Source organism: Typopeltis vanoorti, chromosome 21, assembly GCF_054136105.1.
Source record: "Typopeltis vanoorti isolate ZY-2024b chromosome 21, IOZ_Tvanoo_1.0, whole genome shotgun sequence".
NCBI classification, from domain to species: domain Eukaryota; kingdom Metazoa; phylum Arthropoda; class Arachnida; order Uropygi; family Thelyphonidae; genus Typopeltis; species Typopeltis vanoorti.
The window spans coordinates 74,557,522-74,581,511 of record NC_143569.1 but is presented as its reverse complement, the minus strand read 5'-3'; positions in this window follow the sequence as shown (position 1 = coordinate 74,581,511).

The following is a 23,990-nucleotide window of genomic DNA, read 5'->3' as shown; positions in this document are numbered from 1 at the left end:
ATTCGGCATGAAACTCTCTGATTCCAATCTTTGAGTTTCTTATTCGGTTTTGGAACAATGTGGGATTTAATATCCCCTTAATTTAAATAATGTTTATATCGCCGAAATGAAGCCTATTGGCTCTTTATATTTAGGTAATATTTATTTTGTTTAATAACATATTCATATGATTACTATTTACTACTAATATTATTATTTTTGATTAGTATTTGTGATAAAATAGCTATATAGGCACTATAGCTCTTTTATCACAAAACGTAGCTATAGTGCCTTCGACTGGCATCAATAAACCCTATTAAATAACATATATGTAGGATATTTTAATGCAAATATGCAATATGTGGTGATTGATTCATTCAATCCAAAATCCAATATCCTTGGAGGGTAATGGATGGCAATGCTGTAGCCAGTGAAGTTCTAACTGAAGCTCGGCTATTGCTGTTACCTTCCTGCCATGATCAGAGCTTTAATAGCTCAATAACACCGTATCCCTACACTGTCCTCTACAGATAACGGGGAAGATGAAAAGCATTCTTGCTTCGCCCCTTTAAGCCAGTCCTTATAAGATATAAGATATGCTGTATATGTGTGGAGAAGGTCGGCCGTGAGATGCGGTGATCAATACCCTTGGAGGGTAATGGATGGCAATGTTGTAGCCAATGAAGTTCTAACTGAGGCTCGGCTGTTGCTGTTACCCACTAAGGGCGCAGAGATTCGAGATTTCGAGTTCGTCCTCTTAAGGTTTTTGCCTTAAGGGAGCAATTTGAGTCTCCGGGGTAAGTGTTCTCCGGCACGGCCCGCTGAGGGGCTTTGTCGGTGAATGCTTTTCTTCGGAATAAGAGCGGTTCTGCTCGGTGGTGGGGGAGCCCGTCACTGAGTGGAACCAACGCTGAGACATGAACGGTCTTTCGCCCACTATCGAGTGGCCTAGTGATCGTCCGAATTTTTTGAGTTCACCTTTACTTAAACATCGGTAATTAATACCCTTGGAGGGTAATGGATGGCAATGCTGTAGCCGATGATGTTCTAACTGAGGCTCGGCTATTGCTGTAACCCTCCTGCCATGATCAGAGCTATAATAGTTCAATAACACCTTATCCATACACTGTACTCTACAGATAACGGGGAATATGTAAAGCATTCTTGCTTCGTCCCTTTAAGCCAGTCCTTATAAGGATAAGGACTATAGGCCGTATATTTCCCCGTGTGGTTGCCGGAATAAGAATCGTACCAATGTAGCTAATGCATGTCGTACGAGGCAACTAAATTTGGTACCCAGGGAGGGTAATGGATGGCAGTGCTGTAGCTAATGAAGTTCTAATTGAGGCTAGGCTATTGCTGTTACCCTGTTGCCATGATCAGAGCTTTATAGCCCAATAGCACCTTATCCTTACACTGTCCTCTACAGATAACGGGGAATATAAAAAGCATTCTTGATTCGCCCCTATAAGCCAATCCTTAAAAGGACTATAAGGATATGCCGTATATTCTTCAATACAATGTACAAGACCTAGTTACTAGTCTGATACAATCTTTTTTAATTAATTGGATAATGAATAAAAATAAAAGTATAATTTCTAGACAGATATAATTTGCTACAAAAGTAAAGTTGTATTTCCTTTCAGTTATAGAGTATTTTAATGATTCATAAGTACACCATTTTGTTAATTTTATATGAAAAATAGAACTTCTGCATTGGATCCAAAAGCAGAACTGGTTCCGGAACGTTACTCTCCATCATGGCAAATTTTGGATTATTTTCACACCAACATAGATATTCTAAACATAAACGCCAAAAACTCTGCTATAAAATCCTATCGGATTTCTTTCTCAAAGAGCAACCAGAAGGACGTACTTTTAATGATATTCTGTTCGAAAATCAAGTAAAATTGCTAGGGTCTCCCGGCTGTAGGGATTTTTCTTGAAAGATTACTTATGCGAGACTTTTATTTAGCAACGTTAATTAATAAGCGTGAAGAGTGCAAATCCAGTCAGCGGCAATTATTACGGATTTAATACTTAACACACGATTTTCAGCTTAATCAACGAGGTAAAGTATCACAATTGGAAAGTCAGAAAAATAAATCCCTTCGACATTTGAGATCCCAGTATAACAACAAAGTATAACATTCCCAAGAAAACTATATTCCTGTACTTCGATAGACAATATATTCTGCTACAATAAATTCCAGCAGAAATGGTTCAAACCCTCTATCCTGTGCACTATCTGACGAGGAATATATTTAAAAAATGTCGTATTTTATTAAGAACGTTCATTCATTTTTTTGCCCATTAAAGTCATTGAACCAACCGCTGGAAAACAAACCCAAACAGAAAAGGTTTGGTTTCAAACTGTTGTGAGGTTTACTTAGTGAACAGTCGTTTTGAATGGTGGTCGATCCTAGCTTTGTGCTTAGTAAATTCAGACTTACTTTCTAGTTTTGGAACCAGGAAAATAAGAAAGAGATCCTAAATAGCTGTTGTACCTAGGTCTGGATTCGAACAAAGTGGCCACAATAAAAGTCAAGCCGATCTGGCTACTAACGCTTCCCATAATGCCTGTCAACATACATACATTCTGGAAAGAAGTTTGCTTGTAAACAAGAACCGATTGCTGGTCATACTCTTTATGGCACGCTCTTTATTTTCATTCGCCTTCTGTGTCTCCCACACCACCTGCTAAGGCGACATATGAGAGTCACGCTCAAGAGAACGATCTGCCACGGTCTTCCCTAAAAATATACTGTTGATTTCGGAACAATTAAAAGTTTTAAAAGTGTAAGCCACATAAGAAGAGCCTCTGTCATTCGGTTGGTATAGATGAGCCCTCTAGTTGCAAAGACTCGAGTTCGATTCAGTTCGAATGCGCTATTCAGTCAAATTACGACTTTGCCAGTCTCATAATTGGCTTGTTTCTCATTCCAAAATCTTTGGTTTTTCCTCCCTCAAAACAGGCCGATCGGAGGCTGGTTTATGGGACATAAATACTTGCCTTTGGTGGATACTGAAGAACGGGTTTGGCTGCATTAATTCGCCATGACTCCTAATTACGGGACACCACCCATCCCTAGAGTACGCAAACTGACCAATAGGTCGGGGGTTCGAATCCAGCGGCGGACATAGATGTTTGTTGTTGTCTTCAGGTTGGAGATGAACTTCATTGCCCAGTGTGAGATCACCACGCGTTCATTGGAGGCATCGAAATATATGCATTAAACAGACAACGAAACACAAATCAATAACTTCAATAAAGCGGCATTTTAGTAATACATATTCTGAAGTGTCGCTGTTATTATTTAGCAAAATTTACGCAGGCTTACTCACTTAAAATGCATAGTTTCGGCCAGAGTTTCAAAGAGAAGAGCAGAAATTCCCCCATTCAGCACAAATTTCCCTTTGGTGTTCATCCTTACCATCAAGTACGGCGGAATCTATAAATAAAAAAGTTCTTGTAATATTCGTATTAAAGAACGTCAGTGTGACGTTCTTAAAAACGACACTCACCTCCTTAGTTGCAGCTTTCACTAACGCATTCTGTAATGTACTGCACTGGTTTTTCCAACTGAACACGTTCTTGGGATATTTCAGCTTGTATAACGTTTTAAAAAAATGCTTAGAATCCGCAGGAAACAAAGGTCGTCTGTATACAGCAATTTCTTGCTGAAAATGACAAAACCAATTAGTAATTAATATACTCAATACGCAAGATAAATTTAAATCTGTTAATTTAAATTTCTGTTTAAGGATGCAAAATGATTCGTTCACATTCATCCCTCGTTTATATATTTTATTTATTTTTTCTCTAAACAGTTTATTGTTTTTGAAATTAGTTGAATTTTTAAGAACAAGCCAATTAAACTCGCTCATTAGTGCCAATTGACAATTGACATTTATGTCTTTACGGGTGAAGCAAGATGCTTTTCATATTCCCCGCTATCTGTTGTGGTTACAGTGAGGGTAAAATTTACGAGCAGTATGCTCGCCCTGAATGGGTATGGAGATTACGCATCGTTATAGGAGGCTAATATAGCTTTCTATATTTGAATATGTCCGTTGGCTCGTATGCTGCAGCTTGCTGAACCAAATCGTTGGGATGTGTGGACGTCTTTAGGAAAAACTTGGATTCTAATGATTATAAAAAAGAAAAAATATAGGGAATATTTGTGTCTCTGTGGAGTTGATTGTTTCTAACATACCACGGGGCGTTCAGAATCATTCTCAAGCACTTGTTCTGCACTCGCTGTATTTTGATAATGTTAGCATTAGAGGTGTGGTTCCAGGTCGGAGAGGCGTAAGTGATTATAGGATGAATAGTCATCTGGTATAGTTGCAATTTGATTCTGTTGTTGAGCTTGCTATTTCTATTAATTAGCGGATAGATCTGAGCTATGGCTTTAGATGCCTTTGCGCACGCAGACTTGGTGTGCTGATTGAAAGATAGCTTTTTGTCGAGAATTACACCCAAGTAATTTGTTTCTGTCTGCCAGGGAATTTTAGTATTGAATAGTAACACATCTCCTGCAGGAGACATTGCCCTTTTTGAGAAATGAACGGCTGAGCTTTTCAGGGGATTGACATCCAATCTCCATTTGAAGAACGAATCCTCCAGCTTTAGAAGGTTTTCTTGAAGGTTTCTGGTAATGAAATGGGGTCTGAGAGATCTGGTTAGTATTACCGTATCGTCCGCATACAGGGCCAAAATGGAAGTCATTGGATTGTGTGGGATGTCTCACATGTATACAGAAAACAGCAGTGGAGCCAGTAGAGATTCCTGCGGCACTCCAGCCAAGATATAGCGCTGGGTCGATGTAGAACCGTTGATTTTAACTTTCAGTGATCTATTCTGAAGAAATGAATGGATTAGATGAACCATTTTAGTGAGGCACCGGCTGAGATAAGTTTGTGCAGGAGTCCAAAATGCCAGATTTTGTCAAATGCTTTGGATAGGTCTAGGAAAACAGCTCCTGTGCACTAGCGCCAGTTGTAACTGGTAGTGATGTATTCGACAATTCTGTGGATTTGCTGGTTAGTACTATGGTGTTGTCGAAAACCAAACTGTTCTTTAGGGAGGATGTTTAGGTCATTTACTGAGGTTTAGAGTCGTGAGAGGATGACTTTCTCCGCAACCTTACCCAGATTGGAGATGAGACTGATTGGACGATACTTTTGAGGCAGGTGACGGTCCTTGCCCTGCTTATGTGCAGGAATTACACCGGCCAGTTTCCAGGTGGAAAGAAAATAGTGAAGTCTTAAGATTGCATTTATTATACTGGTTTTTTAATAATATCATATAATTCAACAGGTGATGCGGGTGCAATATGGTCAGCACTGGTATCTGGGATATTTAATGCTTGCCTGACCTGTCTTTGGATTTTGTACACGTGATTGAAATTTAAGTGGAGATTATGGGGAGGAGAGATCTGTTTTTATTTTTGATGTTTCTCACTAACCCCAAGAAGTGATAAAGATGAGATAGAGGCTAACCTTTTATCCCAAACTTGGTTTAGTGTAAATTTTAAAAATCTCAAATTAATATAATTACCATATGAAATCTATAAATATGTGTATTATAAACTTTTAGAAATTTAGAAAATATCTTAATATTTTAAAAATTTTTTCTAAACTTAAATAATAATAATATTTGTACTCTTATTTCTAAAAAATACACCTTTCTTTCCATTCTCTAAACTACCTAACAATCTCTATTGATATTCAGAGTAAGTACACACCTCAAATAGCATAGAAACATTCTTGGAAATAAATGCGATCTCATGTATACCAGAAAAATGGTTAGTAAGCTCCTCAGACACCATTAACTGGTTGTACTGTGTGTCTGTGATTATCCTCCATTTTTTAGTAAATTTCGCACGGGGATGAACCTGAAAGGGAAATTAACAAATAAATTGCTAAAAAAATCAAATCTCTCGCAAAAGTGCAAATCTTCACTTGTTAATGTAAAAAGTTTAGTAAAACTGGCTCACTTATTAACAACATAAAATTATAAACATTAAAGTTAAAAATAATACGTATAACATATTTTATATACAAAAAATCAATATATTTCGAATTTAAATTACTGTATTATTAGATTAACGAAGAATGTATTTTTAATTTGAAACAAAATCTTACCATATTAAGCATTTCTACCACTCTTTCAGTACGATAAGCGAAGTAGAGCACAACTTGGTTTTTTACACGCATTCTGTTCGAATCTTTATTAAACGGATCGGCCATGCGATTGATAAACATTACACCTTTTGAGTCGACAAAAACTCGTATTGGAATATTTTTCTCATGAAGACTGTTAATGACACACAGCGCCATCTCAAGATCTGTAAATGAACTAAACATCTGTAAATGAACTAATCTGTAAATGAACTTAACAGTAAAATGAACTGCTTAACAATAAAATTTAGTCAGCGTGGAAATAAAAATAAAAATTAATTTTTGTTGTTATAACTTTAAGAATGCTTGATTATAATAAAAAAACAAACAAATATTTTTAAATAGTTGCATTTACTGGAAATTAAATCTGTTAATAAGCTACATACCTGTATGTCTAGAATAAATTATCATTAACTCAGGATTTGTCCAGTGATTGGCGTCTTTCAATGCAGAACGTAAGGGCTGCAATGATTTGCATATCAAATCAGGGTGCATGGAGGTCGCATTAATTTTTGAATTTCCTGAAATTTAAAAATAATGAATTAATTAAAACTAGATCCACAGATTTGCTAATTTCCGAAGGTATCAGAGGTGCTAAATTGCAGAATGTTGACTGCATACGATACCCCCCCCCCCCATATAAAAAAAAAACGGGTATAATCCGTACTTTGTCATCTACGGATCTCTGATATCTTCAACTACTAATGCAGACATTAATCGTTTAGACGGGAAGATTTACGAAAAGTGTACCGACAGCAATATTTCTATTTTCAGATAACACCTTCAAAGAATTCAAGGAGATATGGAAGTAGTGAAATGGCTGGAATCTGCGCCATGCAGCCTATCTTTTGTTTTTCTGTGCTTCCTTCTCATTCTAGATTGGAACATTGGCTGAAGATAAAATCGACTCCATTGCTTCCATTATACTTCTAATCCATCTTCTGCAGACAGAACCCCGGAAAAATCGTCTTCTTTCATCTGGAGTATTCCATCGCATACTTCCTGTAGCTTGCGCCAGAAAGACATCACAAGAATCTTGAACAGTCGTAAATAACCAATCTTTCAAAAATGCTTCTGATGGAATCTGATCAACGATATTCAACAGTTGTTCTTCTGAATCTTTCATGTCTACACTATATAATACTGGGAAGAAATTCAATATATTTACTTAATTCGTCTTTCAAAGGACACTTAATATTTTAAGCAGAAATCTATTTTCTCAAAGCATAGAATAAAATAAACTATCAATTAGCTTAAAAATCCGATTTTTGCATAAAATTAGAACATGACGAATTCAATAAATTATCACAGAATTTATAAAACATTATTAGAAAAAGGAAAGAATTGATAAACGATCTTACCTATTTCGTGAAGTGTGACGCCACGTACGTCCAAGTAAACGAACAACAAAATTACTTGTACAAACAAAACAATCCAAAAGATGCTCATAATGATTATCCTAGTATGAAACCTATTTAAAGATATGCTATCAAATTCAGATACGCTATCGATTTATCATAGATTTGGGAAACATGTATTTTCTTGACATATACTCTAATATTATTGGCGTTAACCAATATTCTCCGCTGAATGACAGAATGAAACAGCGAAATACAATCTCTGTTTGCCCTACTGACATGAAAACAAATAGGCCAAGAAATTAGATAAAACTGAACAATGTCTGATCGATTCGTCTGCTTCAGATTTTAATACGCATATACAACCAATATTTTCTACACCAATGAAAATTCCCACGTGCTGTGACGTTCTTCTGAGTAATGACCTAATTCAAAATAAAACATCGAATTGCACTCAAAGCCGGTTATATTGTAAATATCTAAACATCTCGGTGATCGCTAATGCTTTTATACAATTAGCAGATAACTGGTAATGAACAGAATTTTTTTGGTAAAGAATGGAGAAAAAAATATAAAAAAGCATAACCATCAGCTATAGAAGTGCAAATCGCAGTGAACAAGGCTACAAGAATCTATTTACATTGCGTGATCTGGTTAAGTACATACAGGTATTAAGAATGATATAAATATCCACCTTTCTTTGATAGCCGTTTTCAGGCTTAAGAGGCGAACATTTGCTGAGTGAGCGTAGCTGAATAGCTTTAGTGGATACATACAGCATGAATATGTAAATAAAATTGGTGCTTTTTATCTCAGTTAATTCTGCCAAACATGAAAGATCATTAGGCCATCGGATGCATTAAGAATCGCATTACAATTTTTTTATGGATTTCCTGAATGGATGGGGGATTATTAAAAATCTCACAATTTTCAGATCGAGGTCCAAAAATTATATTACTTGTTGGGGGGGGGGGGGGGGGCTATATAAAGAGCTCCGAATTTTCGCGGGCAAAAAAATGAATTATTCAGTTAGACATGTAACATAAATTTAATTTAAATAAACAAAAATATTTCATAAATTAAAAAATATATTTATATAAGAATAATCTGTTTCGTTATTTGTCTTCAGATGTCAAAATATCATAATATTGACACAGCATTAATCTTCGCGTATGAAACAGCAATGGAAATAACAAAAATAAATACAACAAATAAATATAGCCTGTGAAATGAAAACTAAGAAAATACTTATAAAAACAAAATCTGAACTAAAGAAATGAAGGGTTATTGGTTGTCAGTTTCAAAGAGTAGGACTTCTTCTTCACGCATTAGATGTAGTATCTGTTGCGACCAATGCTTCATCTTCTTTAATAGTGTCTTTTAATCTTTTTCTAGGTCTTCATGTTCTTCTCTTATTCCTTTGCTTTCCAACTATGGACTTGTTTTATCATTCTATCTTCACTTCTTCAATCCATTATATTCTCCGTGTTGCTACCAATTGTTTATTGCTTGTATTTCACGCTGTTTTCTTATATCTTTATTTTTTTTATTTTATCTAATTTAGTTTCATTAATATTTTTCTTAATATATTCATTTGACCGGTGTTTGACATTTCTCTTCTTTTTCTAGTGTCTGGTCTTGTTTCTGCATTATATATCAAAATAGGCCTGATTACTGTTTTATAAATTATGGTATTTGTTTCTACTCTAAGATGTTTATTTTTCCATATTGTTTCATTCAAGCATGCTGATATATTTGCAGCTTTTGCAACCTGTTCTCTGACGTCTAGATGTGGCCTTCCTTCCCAGTTCAGTTCTATATCTAAATAGTTATAATTTGTTATTTACTCGATAACAGTATCTTCCCATTCTAATTTGCATCTTTGCGGTTCTTGTGATATTCTCATACATTTTGTTTTAGTTTTTGATATCTTCATATTATACAATTGTATTTAATGTATTTTATTAACTTTTTGTATTATTTCATCCATTATTATATTGAATATTGTTGGACTTAAAGGATCCCCTTGTCTAATGCCATTACTGATTTGTATCTCTGTGTTTTTAATTATTTGTATTACGTTTTCTGATAATTTTAGTCTCTCAAATATTTCTGTTATATCTTGAATTAATATTTGTGAAATGCTCTTTTCCAGATCTATAAAGCATATCCATAGTTTCTTATTGTATTCTATTGTTTCCTCTATCAACTAACTGATTATGAATATTGTATCTGTACATGATATGTCTTCTCTGAAGCCTTGTTGTTCGTCTAATAGAACCATGGAGTCCATCTTCTTGATTTTCGTATTCTTTATTTTACGCCTAATACTTCTGTTGCGAGGCTATGTAGCTCAGTGGATGTGGCGTTTGCATACCACGGCGCTTGGCCGCACGAAGCAAGACTTGATTTCGAGTCGAGTCGGTGACTAAAGGAAATTTTTCTAATCCGTTTTTCGACCGATTCCCGAGTTAGTCGCTCTCTGGCACGGGCAAGCGAGTTTTTTCTCCCGGAAACTCTGGTTTTTCGTCACGTAAACTCAACAAAATCGACCGTAGAACCCACATTATTTCAGACATTAAATAAGAGTGTTAGGGACCACGAAATGGCGACACCTGTAGAGCCGTCTCTCTTCACTGCGCGTTGCTTAATTAGTGATAGCCATGGACCAGCTAACTCTAATTGGGTACCAGTGGAGATTGAACTACCCACTCAGTCTCCAAAAGTTAGATAGGGCTAAAAACGGCCTGGTCTATTCCCTGTATATACGGGAATAAAAAGGCGTTAACGCATTTTTTTTTTTAATTCTGTTACTATTTTCAATTACATTTGTTTTAAAAATCTTCCAATTATCTTTTACATATTGATCGCTGCGTAATGAGTTATCTTGAAACTTTTGTTTTAATGTATTCTATTATACTGTTTTTATGCTTCCTTCTTTTAATAATTCCACTATAAATTTTATTTCGGCATTGTACTGATTTTATTTAGATTTTATTTTCACTCATTCCTTGTAAAGTTTTAGTTTAGAGTCAGGCAATTTAGGAATTGCTGAAGTAAAAAATATTTTTTAATTAGACAGTTATTGCAGATATCCTTGTTTTTTCGGTTTTTTCATATTGTTGTTGTTGTTCTTCTTCTTCTTCTTCTTCTTCTTCTTCTTCTTCTTCTTCTTCTTCTTCTTCTTATTATTATTATTATTATTATTATTATTATTATTATTATTATTATTATATAGAAGAGATAGTCGGAAACATAACAACCACAACCTGCATTCATCATATAAATATAAGGGCCCCTCCAAACAGCCACACAGCAGCCGTTATAACATGCAAACTAGCAGACCATTATTTCACAGCATTGCAGTTACACACTGAACCAGAACCCATAAAAATCACTGAGACTACAAAACAGTATCATAGCATTGTAAACGAAGCAATAGTGAACGATGAAATCAGAAAAACAGACTGGATGCAGATAGCATCTTTAGACTCTGTTGAAGCTGTATATAATAATCTTAAACTTGCATTTAACAAAATATACAACAAAGCATTAACAAAAATAAAAATACGCCCCCAAACGAAACAAAATCCATGGATAAAAGACAACATACTAACAGACATACAAAGAAAAGATGCCCTATGGAAACAACTTAAGAAGTCACCGAACAATATCGCTTTAAAAGCTGAATACAAAAGAAAACGGAATCTCCTAACAACCCAGATCCGAACGGCAAAAAGAAACTATTACAGCAACAAATTAACAACAGCACAGAACGACATAAAGGAAACCTGGCACCTGATTAATGAAATGCTGGACAATATACACAGAACCACTGCCACAGAAACAATAAAACACAGCTCTGCCTGCGACCCCAAATCCCTCAAACAGTTGGCAAACAACTTTAATCAGCACTTCGTGAACTCTGTCCAAAAGCTACAAGAAACAACCTTTCCTCACACATACGAACATTCTCCACTAGGTCCACGAGCAACCCAGTCGATGTGGTTCCCCACAGTAACAAAAGAAGAACTATCACTGGCAATTCAACAAATTAATCCTAACAAAGGACCGGGGATAGACGGAATCAGACCAAAAGACATCAAGAAACACTCAACCGACCTACTTCCAGTTATACAAAAACAGTTAAATAAAATCTTCGAAACGGGACACATACCTGAAACACTAAAGACTGCATTAATCACACCCATACACAAACAGGGAAAAAGAAACATAATAAGTAATTACAGACCTATCGCCACGCTGCCTGTAATCAACCAAATCATGGAGCGCATTGTACATCAGAAACTCTCCACATACGTTGAAAATTTTCAAATCATACCCAAAACACAATATGGCTTTCAAAAAAATAAAGGAACAGCAACACTCCTGGAAGATTTCACAGATCTAATAAAAGCTGCATTGGATAAAAACAGAATAACATTAGTGGTATTCATTGACCTAACAAAAGCATTTGACACACTAACACATAAAACCTTGTTAACGAAACTTACCCATATCGGAATTGGAGGTCGTCTACTCCAGTGGTTTAAAGCATACACGAAAAACAGAAAGCATATCACACGTATAGGATCAGCACATAGCAAAGAGGTACATATAACCTGTGGAGTACCGCAAGGAGCAGTCCTATCTCCCATACTATTTAACATATACACACACGACATAAGCCAACTCCCCCTAAAAAGTAAAATCTTCCAGTATGCAGACGACACTGCCATAGTATCCATTCACAACACTGCAAAAATCGCTTACAAAAATATGCAGCACGACATCAATCAAATCACTAACTGGTTAACCAAAAACGGCATATATATAAACCCTGGAAAAACAAAGCTAATGATATTCAAAAACCCCCAAACCCTGCCCATAGAAACTAAATGTCTCACTATCAAACATTCATCCTCCTATACACAAAGTGCAGAACCTAAAATCACAACCATCACACAGGTGAAAACAACACGCTATCTTGGACTTCACTTCGATGCAGATCAAAGTTGGAATAGCCATACAAACTATCTACATACCAAGCTTAGGATAATAGCAAGCAAACTATACAGATTAAAAGACATTGCCCCAACCCACACAAAAATACTAATATATAAAGAATTATGTGAAAACATTTTAAGATATGCAATCACATCATACGCATTCTGCGCAGACTACAGACTTAACAGGCTACAATGGTTGCAAGATAAAATGATAAAATTATATTCTGGGAACAACCCACTCTTATGCAGGAAGCATGGACAAAACACAAAATATTTAAGGTGAAACACTTACGCCACTACACAGTCATGTTAAAACACTACTACAGCCCAACATATAGAGTAACCAGAACAACATATCAAATAACAAGACCACAGTCAACAAACTACATAACATATAAGTACAACAATCACAATAGCAAAGCCACCCGAAACTTCTACGTACCTGACATGATAAACAAACTGCCGTTCGACAACAGAAACCTAGGAACATACAGAGAGCTGAAACAGGCACTATATAAATATTATAGCGAGAATGAAAATTAGAGCAATTCCTGTTTCTCTCTCCCCCACCACAAATACACGCACACACAAACCAGACAACCCCCCCCTCTCAAAAAACTACCACTACAAGAACACAAAGAAACAAACACACCATGTCTAAATCCAACCCTATTTGCACAAAAAAAATAAAAAAATAAAAAAATAAAAAGTTAAACTGTAATAGCAGTCGAAGTCTTTCAAGCACGTACCAACAAACAGTAAAATCAACACCTGGCTTGTGACCACTATAGGAACACAACCATGAAACCACCACCCTCTGTCATCTATTATCTTCCTCAGATAAGCTCTGCTAAGCTTCGAGGAAGAAAATTACTAACTTGCAAGTATCTGTTATACACACTTGTAATGCGTTATAAATATTATATACATATAATTACTACAGCAACTATGTATGCAATTCATCTGAGACATAAAAAAAAAAAGTCTGTATAATCCTTATTGTAAATACTGTAAATATTATTATTGTATGTAACTTATACTGAGACATAATAAAATGTAAAAAAAAAAAAAAAATGTTATTATTATTATTATTATTATTATTTATTTTACCGCTAATACTTCTGCTTCTTCTAGCCTGAAAAGAGCTCTAAGGACATACTACGAACAAGAAACACGCACCCAAAATACCATACAAACTTAATGAAACACAATATATTCGTTCAGGCTTCCAGTTCAGCGAAGCATCGATACATTCCAAGTTATCGTGTATGTGTGCGTGACACGCGCGAATTCCGCAATCAACGGCTGCAGTGGAAATCAAACTTATTCGTTTGATTATAGGTTTCGTAACTTCCCAAAACAGCAAACAAACCAATAATTAATAACTAACTGGTGTCATACTAAGATTAGCTTACAAATAAGCTTCGAGGATGAAAGCTGAGAAATTACATCTCAACCAAGATAAAAAAAAAAAGATTAACAAAATATATAAATAAATAAAAATAAATAATAAAAAAAATCCAAACCCATATATCACATTTCAGTGTGCTGTATTTACAGCGCTTAAATATCCTAAAAATCAAATTTGTAAATATATATAATTCACTGTTAAATGAATAAATGCTGTATTATTATTATTATTATTATTATTATTATTATTATTATTATTATTATTATTATTATTATTATTATTCACATAATTGATACACAGTCAAAACAAGATATCATGTAAACAAAACTTCGACTGGTGATACAGAACAATTCAGATTCTACCCAAGAATCTAAGAATAGTCCGTCAGGTAGCGTCGTAAAATATGGACTGTTCCGAGTAATGATGTTTTTTGTAGGTCATATGAGGTCACTTCGTTGATGTTTAATTGCTGTAAATAGTTGGAGAGCTTCTTTGAAGTTGCAACAAGTGCACCGATAACTATTGGGATGACTTGGGTGTGTTTAAGCCACAGTCGGCTAATTTTGATTGCCAGATCTCGATATTTAGTAATTTTTTCTGGTTCTTTGGTGTTAAATGTTGTTATCACTGGGTACTGCGTTATTAATAATCCAAACTTGTCGATGATCGATAATTGTGATTGCAGGTCTATTGTTTTCCAAATACCGATCAGTTCGTATTCTAAAGTCCCAGAGAATTTTTGCTGTTTCGTTTTCAAATGCTGTTTTAATTTTATGCTACCACCAGTTATCAGAAGTAGGAGAGCCATATTTTTTGCATACATGCCAATGAACTATTTTGGCCACTTGATCATGGCGGTATTTATAGTCAGTTTGAGCTATTTTGCTGCAGGCACTGATTAGATGTTCTACAGTCTCATCTTTCTGATCGCATAATCTGCATTCGCTGTTATTATTGATGTTGAAAATTTTGCTTTCATTGCATTAATTTGTAATGCCTGTTCTTCAGCTATAAATCCTTCTGTTTCTTTTTTAATGTATCCGTCTTGTAGCCATTACTATGTCTTGTTCACGTCAATTTTGTCCTCAGTACCTCGAAGAAATTGGATATGCAAGGTTTATTTTTTCCGCGCACATATCGGTTATTTTGTTGTTCCTTTTTGTAATCGGATTTGTTTCCTGTTGCTTTCAGAAGGCCCTCTTTTGTAATTGCTTGAAGCATTGGCTCAGAGCTATTGTCGATGTAATTTCTTAAAACAATTTCTTCTTCTTCCACAGTCTGTCTCACTTGCAGCAGACCCCGTCCACCTATTCTCTTCGGTAGGTACAACCGGTCAACATCACTTCGTGGATGTAATGCATGATGCATAGTCATTAGTTTTCTAGTTTTGCGGTCAAGTTTGTCCAGGTCTTCTTTTGTCCAATCTATTATGCCAGTTGTGTATCGGATCACTGGTATAGCCCAAGAATTAATTGCTGTAATTGAGTTTAACCATTTAGCTTTGTTTTCATAATATTTTTTAACTCTTTTGATGTATAATGATGCTGCATGTTGTTTAACTTTCGAGTGGAGAATTTCATTGGCTTCTAATATTCCAAGGTATTTATAGTGTTCGTCAGCTGAAATTGCTTTTATATATTTCTCTTCATCAAAATTATTATTATTATTATTATTATTATTATTATTATTATTATTATTACATTATAGAGGAAAAAATAGAAAGAAAAGAAAAGAAATAAAAAGACTGTCCGTTTTCATTGTTAGAAGAAAAAAAATATAATTAAACTGTTGTAAATAGGTAATCACAATATTAATCATAATTTTAATAATAAAAAAATATTGGTTTTTTTTAAAAAAAATATGTATTCAAGTATGTAGCATGTAATCAAATGAATGCAATCTATTTATCCTATGTAATAAAAATATTTTAAAAAAATATTATATACGCAGAATTAGGGAATCAGGAGACTCGTCATTGGAGGAGACCCTTGATCATGGAATGCGCCTTAGCACCTATATTATCCCCCCTCGTAAATATTCACAGAAGACAAAGATAGTTGTCAAGGGAATAGGCCGCCCTCTCACAGTTTATTCCATTCATACGCCATGAAAAGAGTCTGTACCCTCCTGACCGCATACTACTTTAGCTTGCTGAGATAACCCAGAATTCTCTCCAACCTGCCATGAGCTGCATAATTTCTCCTTTATCTAAGATTATATATTCACTCTTATTCCTGTTATTTCTCAAACTTGACCACATTACTCAGTCTAGCTTCATGTGTAATGTTCCAGAGGCCAGATGTTATCTTGGTTAACTGATGCGTATATTTTCACCTGCTTTCTCATCTTTATGGACCTCGTGATCATATCCTATCAGTTAATCCGTGGATATAAAGTGGAAGAAGCACTTTCTTATTCACACAAGTTAGTATTCATTTTAACATTGGAGTAATCGATGACGTCTTTAATCGGTGATGTCTTTAATGCAGTAGACATGCAGCCTCTAAATTTGAACTCCCTACCCACCATCACTCCAAGGTCTCTACTTTCATCACTGGCTTTTAGCAAATTCCAATCAATCTAATACTGTTTTCAGCCCAATATGCATAACATATGAATATTTACCTCTAAGTTGTCCCAATACCATTAATATTTAAGTTAAATGGAAGTGGTCCAAGATGAGAACATTGACGTAACCCATATCATTCTCCTAAAATTAATCCTGTATACATCACTCTCTGATACTTGTCAGATAACTTAGCTCCTACTTTACGTTAAGGATACCAAACAATTTTAGCATGCGTATTCCACAAGCGTATTCCACAAGCCTACTTTGCAGAATAATCACTTTGAATTTGTATATAATATATGTGGAATTCTATCAAATGCTTTTTGCAAAATACAAAAGAATTGTGGATTGTTCCATTTATCTGGTACAACTGTGTTGCAAAACATGAGTAAGTAGGTAAAATACGACCACGCTGTCCTGTATGAAGATTTCAATCAAACAATGAAATTATGGGAATTTGTAAATTCCAAAAATTTATATTTATAAATTTCAAAAAGTTAATAAAAAACGGAACGAAAACAAGTTTCATATCATAACTTATGGGCACTGTATAAATGATGAATAAGTTATATTGAATTATACATGTTATTTCTCGACTCTTCAGAGTGCTTTAAGGGAAAAATAATGCAAACGTTTTACTGGTAAGTATACGATAAATTCACTAGAAAAATAAAACTGTGACAACATATAACAGTGGCCAACTTCTTCACCTACGATCTACCCAACTCGACTGTTTTTCCATCTCTGAAGGTCAATGAATTATTAGTAACTAAACCTTCAATTGTCGGCTGCAAGCGTTTACACTTTAACGAAAAACAGATACTCCGACCATTACAGCATTTACCGAAAGCCTTGCGTTATATCAAGGAAGACTGTTCCACGCTCAATGTCTTGTAATAACTATCATTATGTGGTTCGTGCACGGGCTACCTCATTCACAGACACGCTGGCTGACGTGACAGAACACTTGGGAACAAACTTAATGTAAAGATCGAACATTACGTATAAAAAACAAAGCACCGTAAACAGAAGAATTTAGTCAACCTGGTGTTTATGTTCATGGTCAGACAGCTGCCAGACATGATGAGTTGCAATTTTAAAAGTTGAATGGAAATTGAAGTGTGACCTAAATGGTGTATTCATCATATCAATGAACGCACGCAGTTGTTGTAATACTCGAGGCCGTAATTGGCTGCCTTGTACTGTAATTATAGACAAAAGCTTTATCGTAAACTGGGCCATCTGCTTACCTTGAAATAACTAGTAAATAATTTCGAAAACTACTGTATATACAGCATGTACTATGCTTTAGAAACTATTAGAAAACAGTTGTTTTCAATGAACACGTATACTGAGTAGGAAAAAGTAAGATACTCCTATATTAGAATGCAAATTACTGATACGTATATAATAATATTTTTTGGTTTACCTATCAAGTGTTGATCAATTTTATTAACTGAACCAACTAGTTTCGCCACACTTATCTGTTGGCATCTTCAGGGCTTACATAGAGGTTTAAACAATCTCACAATTATGCGTAACTGCAAACTGACAAGAATAACTGTAAAAAACTGACTAGAATAATTACAAATAAAATAGTATCGAACGTGAGTGAAACACGTATCGCGTGTACAAGATCAGCTAGCTGTTGCTGAGGAACTTTCTGTAGTTTGTATTAAAGTTCATTTCTTCCGTTTTTAAGGTTCTGATTAGGGTTTTCCATATCTCTGGGAGTATTAGGCCTTGATTTCTGTTAAGGTTGACAGTAGAACGGGCGACTGTGGCTTCCTCTTTGAAAATTCTTGAATAGTAATCTTCCTCTATGTAAGGGGAACAGCTTTTGTCCCACTCGATGACATGGTTAGTTGTAGAGAAATGAGACGATAGGCCGGAAATGTCCTGTCTGTTGTTTTTGACATAGCCAATGTGCTCCTTTTTCCTGATTTCGAGGCTTCTCGAAGTCTGTCCGATGTAACTAGAGCCACACGATCATGGAATATTATAAACTCCAGCATATTTGTAGAAAGGAGATGGTTGTCTTTTGGAGATCTGAGTAGTTTACTAATAGATTCTATTGGTTTGAATGTTACTCTTATTTAATGTTGTTTGAGGAGATTGGTGAACTTGTTGGAGATGCCATTTACAAACGTAATTGCAATCGTTTTTATATATTGAATATCTTCTTGTTCTCTTTGTGGTGGTTCAGAGAAAAGGATTTTATTGACTAGTCTTCTTGGATATCCGTTCAAGTACAAATTGTTGGAAATAAATTTTAACTCATCTTGAAGGGTCTTTTTGTCCGTTGTGATGCGAATCGCTCTTTTCTTTAACATGTGTACAATGCTGAGTTCATGTGAGATGTGGTGAGAGGAGTTGAAATGTAGGTAGCGACCTGTATTGGTCGGTTTTCTGTACACCGATAGATTTATTCTGCCGTCAATTTGTTTTTTGATTACGATGTCTAAAAACGGTAGTTGTTTTTCTCTTTCAAGTTCCAGAGTGAATTTAATAGAATGATGGAAGGCATTGACCTTTTTGAGAAAACCATATATGTCATCTTTGTTATTGTTCCATACGATGAAGATATCGTCCACATATCTAAACCAAATTTTAAGTTTAGGAAAAATTTGCGATAAGATTTTGTTTTCTAAGTCTTCCATAAAGAGGTCAGCACATGAAGGTGAGAGTGGGCTCCCCATTGCCAAGCCTGTTAATTGTTGATAGATCTTATTTTTCCAAGAAAAGTAGTTGGAGTTTAGGCAGTGAGCAAACAATGAGGTTATATCTTGTGGGAACAAGGTACTTAAGATGTCAATGACCTCTAATACAGGAAAATTTGTAAAGAGAGAGGTGACATCTAAGCTGGCTAGAAGATCATTATCCGATATCTTGATGTTTTTTAACTTTTCCACAAAACGTCCGGAGTTTTTAATGTAACTCTCTGAGTTGTGGATGTGTTGCTGTAAGAATTTCGAGAGATGTTTTGACAATAAGTAGGTAGGAGTGTTGATTGCATCAACGATTGGGCGTAAAGGAATACCATCTTTGTGCACTTTTGGCACACCATATAGTCTCGGAGTTTAAGAATGCATCGATTTTAGTTTTTTAATCAAGTCTGTTCGCCAGTTGGATAAATTACGTAGTAATTCATTAGTATCATTGTGGTTTTTTAATGTTGGATCTTTTGTTAAAAGATGGTATACAGACAAGTCAGATAGTAGATGGTTGACTTTGTCCTCATAGTCCTTTGAGTTCAGTATTACAGTACCGTTTCCTTTATCTGCTTTAAGTATTATGTTGTCTTTGTTGTTTTTTAAATTACAAATAGTTCTTATATCTAATGAGGAGAAGTTTTGTTTTTTGGAATATGCAGAGAATATGAATATCAACTCCTCCCACCACATCTCACATAAACTCAGCATTGTACACATGTTAAAGAAAAGAGCGATTCGCATCACAACAGACAACAAGACCCTTCAAGATGAGTTAAAATTTATTTCCAACAATTTGTACTTGAACGGATATCCAAGAAGACTAGTCAATAAAATCCTTTTCTCTGCACCACCACAAAAAGAACAAGAAGATATTCAATATATAAAAACGATTGCAATTCCGTTTGTAAGTGGCATCTCCAACAAGCTCGCCAATCTCCTCAAACAACATAAAATAAGAGTAACATTCAAACCAATAGAATCTATTAGTAAACTACTAAGATCTCCAAAAGACAACCATCCTTTCTACAAATATGCTGGAGTTTATAATATTCCATGCTCATGTGGCTCTAGTTACATTGGACAGACTTCGAGAAGCCTCGAAATCAGGAAAAAGGAGCACATTGGCTATGTCAAAAACAACAGACAGGACATTTCCGGCCTATCGTCTCATTTCTCTACAACTAACCATGTCATCGAGTGGGACAAAAGCTGTTCCCCTTACATAGAGGAAGATTACCATTCAAGAATTTTCAAAGAGGAAGCCACAGTCGCCCGTTCTACTGTCAACCTTAACAGAAATCAAGGCCTAATACTCCCAGAGATATGGAAAACCCTAATCAGAACCTTAAAAACGGAAGAAATGAACTTTAATACAAACTACAGAAAGTTCCTCAGCAACAGCTAGCTGATCTTGTACACGCGATACGTGTTTCACTCACGTTCGATACTATTTTATTTGTAATTATTCTAGTCAGTTTTTTACAGTTATTCTTGTCAGTTTGCAGTTATGCATAATTGTGAGATTGTTTAAACCTCTATGTTAGCCCCGAAGATGCCAACAGATAAGTGTGGCGAAACTACTTGGTTCAGTTAATAAAATTGATCAACACTTGATAGGTAAACCAAAAAATATTATTATTTACTAATTTATGATCAAGAAAATAACCTTCATGATTACTGATACGTATATTTCTCTCGTTCTATGAGGATTCAGGTCCTATCGTATTACAGACAAATCAATTCCACAGTTGAATGTGCATCTCTATATTCTCAGTGGCTCGAAAACAATCTTCAGGCTTCAAAAAAGGCAATAGTATTATGCAATAATTCAAAAACACAATATACAAATTGGGTACACAAGATATATTACGCAAAAAAAAATGAATTCTTGATTTAGTTTTCTTTTTTTTCCGCTAGGCGTCGACACTAGATTGGCTGTTAAGGCATTTTAAACAGGCTATTCGAAACGGGTTTATGCGAGAGAAATAACGAGTAGTCTTGATCCCAAAACATCACACGAAGCGACTTTTGCTAAATTGATGCAGAAATCTAGAACTTCCTACTGCTGATGCTTCTATGCGATTGGAAGATTTCCGGGCAGCCATTTTGAATCATATCTGTCCTGAAGGCTCCATTCTGAACTGTTAAATTATTGTTGATATGTTTCAACAATTGCCTTGTGGCTTTCATAAGAGACTTCCATGTTTGCATCAGTGCTTCTACTTACCACTATCGTTTGAGATGCCTTTCAACTCGTTTGATTATCAGAGCTTGTTCATCACCCTTCTCCATATTGGAAGGTTTCAATTCGCAACTTCCAGTGAGGTTAAATTAAAAGAGAAAAAAACCTGGTTGCTAGTTTAATTCTGCAATTTATAAGAACGTTGATCCTGTCAACGATTCTCAGGTGTGTACTGGATTTATTTCCAATTTGAAAATATATTTAATAGCGGATGTTCCATTATATTCAACAGTGCAGAAATGAACGGCAGACTGTAATGTAAGTCCCAATTAATAAACTTATGATCTTATTTAAATTATAAGTGATAGTTAAGAGTTTGTTGTCGTGTCTCTTATAGTAATTTGTTAATAGTTTAACGATTCTTTTGGGAGTCAAATCTTTCAATTAATTCCTCCTATTCTATTATTATAAATGCAAATACTAATCTGTGTGTGTGTGTGTGTGTGTGTGTGTGTGTGTGTGTGTGTGTGTGTGTGTGTGTGTGTGTGTGTGTGTGTGTGTGTGTGTGTGTGTGAAGCTATTTTCAGTTGCCGTCGTATATTTTATATTATGACTTTTAAGTGTGATTAAATAGTATTATAAATCCCCTTCGTTATTTTATCATTTCGGAATCAGAAAAATATTGTTCGACTACAAATCATTGAACGTAATCCTGTTTAGTCCATCAGTAGTCAAAGTGGGTGTTGCATTGTTCTTTTCGGAACTGTTACTGCTTGAAATAAACGCATATCTTTAATAGCTTTTTCGTTTTTCCCATGTTGCTTTTTAAGAAAACAGCACGCTCCAAGTGGCAATTCCATGCAAATGCTGCACACGCAGTGTTTTTATTGAGTAACTTCGGTTCAGTGAAACCGCTACAATGTAATAAACTAATGGATATCAGTAGTTTCAGTTTATTCTCTATTGAGACCGCTTTCGCGGACTGAATAAATTATTGGCCTAGGGCTTGTAATTATTGAACTTGAGAAACGGTTGGCGTAGCTGAATGGCTGACAAGATCCGCAATGCCGTGTCCGTACAACTGCGAATGTAAATGACAAAACATGTTCTACCAAATGTCGTTAGAGTAGCGGTTCAGCGGAACCCTTTTTACTTTGATAAAAACATTTTGGAGCCCTGACAATTTATAGTAATTATAAATAAAACACCAATCAAAATTGAAAAAAAAAAAAAAAAAAAACAGACTAAAATTGGTGCTACCCGTAGTGGACGACCCACCACGAAGGATAATACGTAAAAACCACAATTCGTCTGCCGACACGATAAATGAGGAATTCCGCGCTTCTACTGGAAGCCATTCTGCACAAAAACATTGTGCCGAGGCTCACAACATGAGTTTCCATCGTAGGATCGTAACATACAAGGTCAAAATTATCCGAACCAACATGCAGCGTCGTCTTCAGAGGTGAAAAAAAGCGCGTACATGGGGATCTGGAAGTTGGAAAGCTGGGTTTTTGGGGAGTGACCAATCACGCTTCATCCTAAACCGAGCAGATAGACAGGTGTGACAATCTCGGTGAGCATCTCTTACGAGAGTAAGCAACCCCAATTCGGAGTTAACGGTGTGACGGTGTGCTCCTATTTTTTTTTTAGTGAGGCAACACGAACGCTGAACTCCGAGAGATATCTGAACATTCTGTACAACGCAATGGTTCCTACTTTGCTGCGTTTCTAAGGAATTGACCATTGTCTCTTGGATCAAGATAATGGAGCATGACATAAGGCTGCTGCTGCTGAAACTGTGGGTATTATGGACTTGAGCGTCACCACCTATGACTGGCCTCTATAGAGCCCCCTGATCTCAATGAACATCTGTGGGTAATGAACATGTACATTGGGCGAGGTCAAGGGACCTCCACCCTTACAACTGACCGGGACCTCACATGCCTACCGGAAGAATGATCCAAAATTCCCATTGATCGCTATCGTACGCTTGTTAACACTAAGCCTTTTCGAATTAGAATGAATTTCCGCTGAGAGATAAGATACAGGTTACAAGGAGATTCTCTGAAGATATCCAGCATCTCCTACTTTATTGTTGTACGAGCCAGATTAATAGAAGAAGGTTTTGGAGTTAATGAAATTCAACTCTCGTACAGAATACATCTAGTTTAAGAACTAATCTTTATTTTTCAATAAGATATGTTGAAGAAATTAATTCATTAAACATACAATACTATGGTATTAATCTATTATCATATTACCAGATCTTCTTTCTTCTTGATGTAAAATTACAAATTTCAAAGAAAACATTTCTTTGGAATGGTAAGGAAAAAGTGCTGAGATGGAACGCGTATGTTGTTTTTAATTCAAACTTCTTGAAAGATTTAGACAACACAGATTTTTGCATTGCACTACAAATAAAGCATATTTGTAAAATCCTTATAAGGACTGGCTTAAAGATGCAAAGCAAGAATGCTTTCATCTTCCCCGTTATCTGTAAAGGACAGTGTAGGTATAAAGTGTTATTGAGCTATTAAAGTTCTGATCATGGCAAGAGGGTAACAGCAATAGCCGAGCCT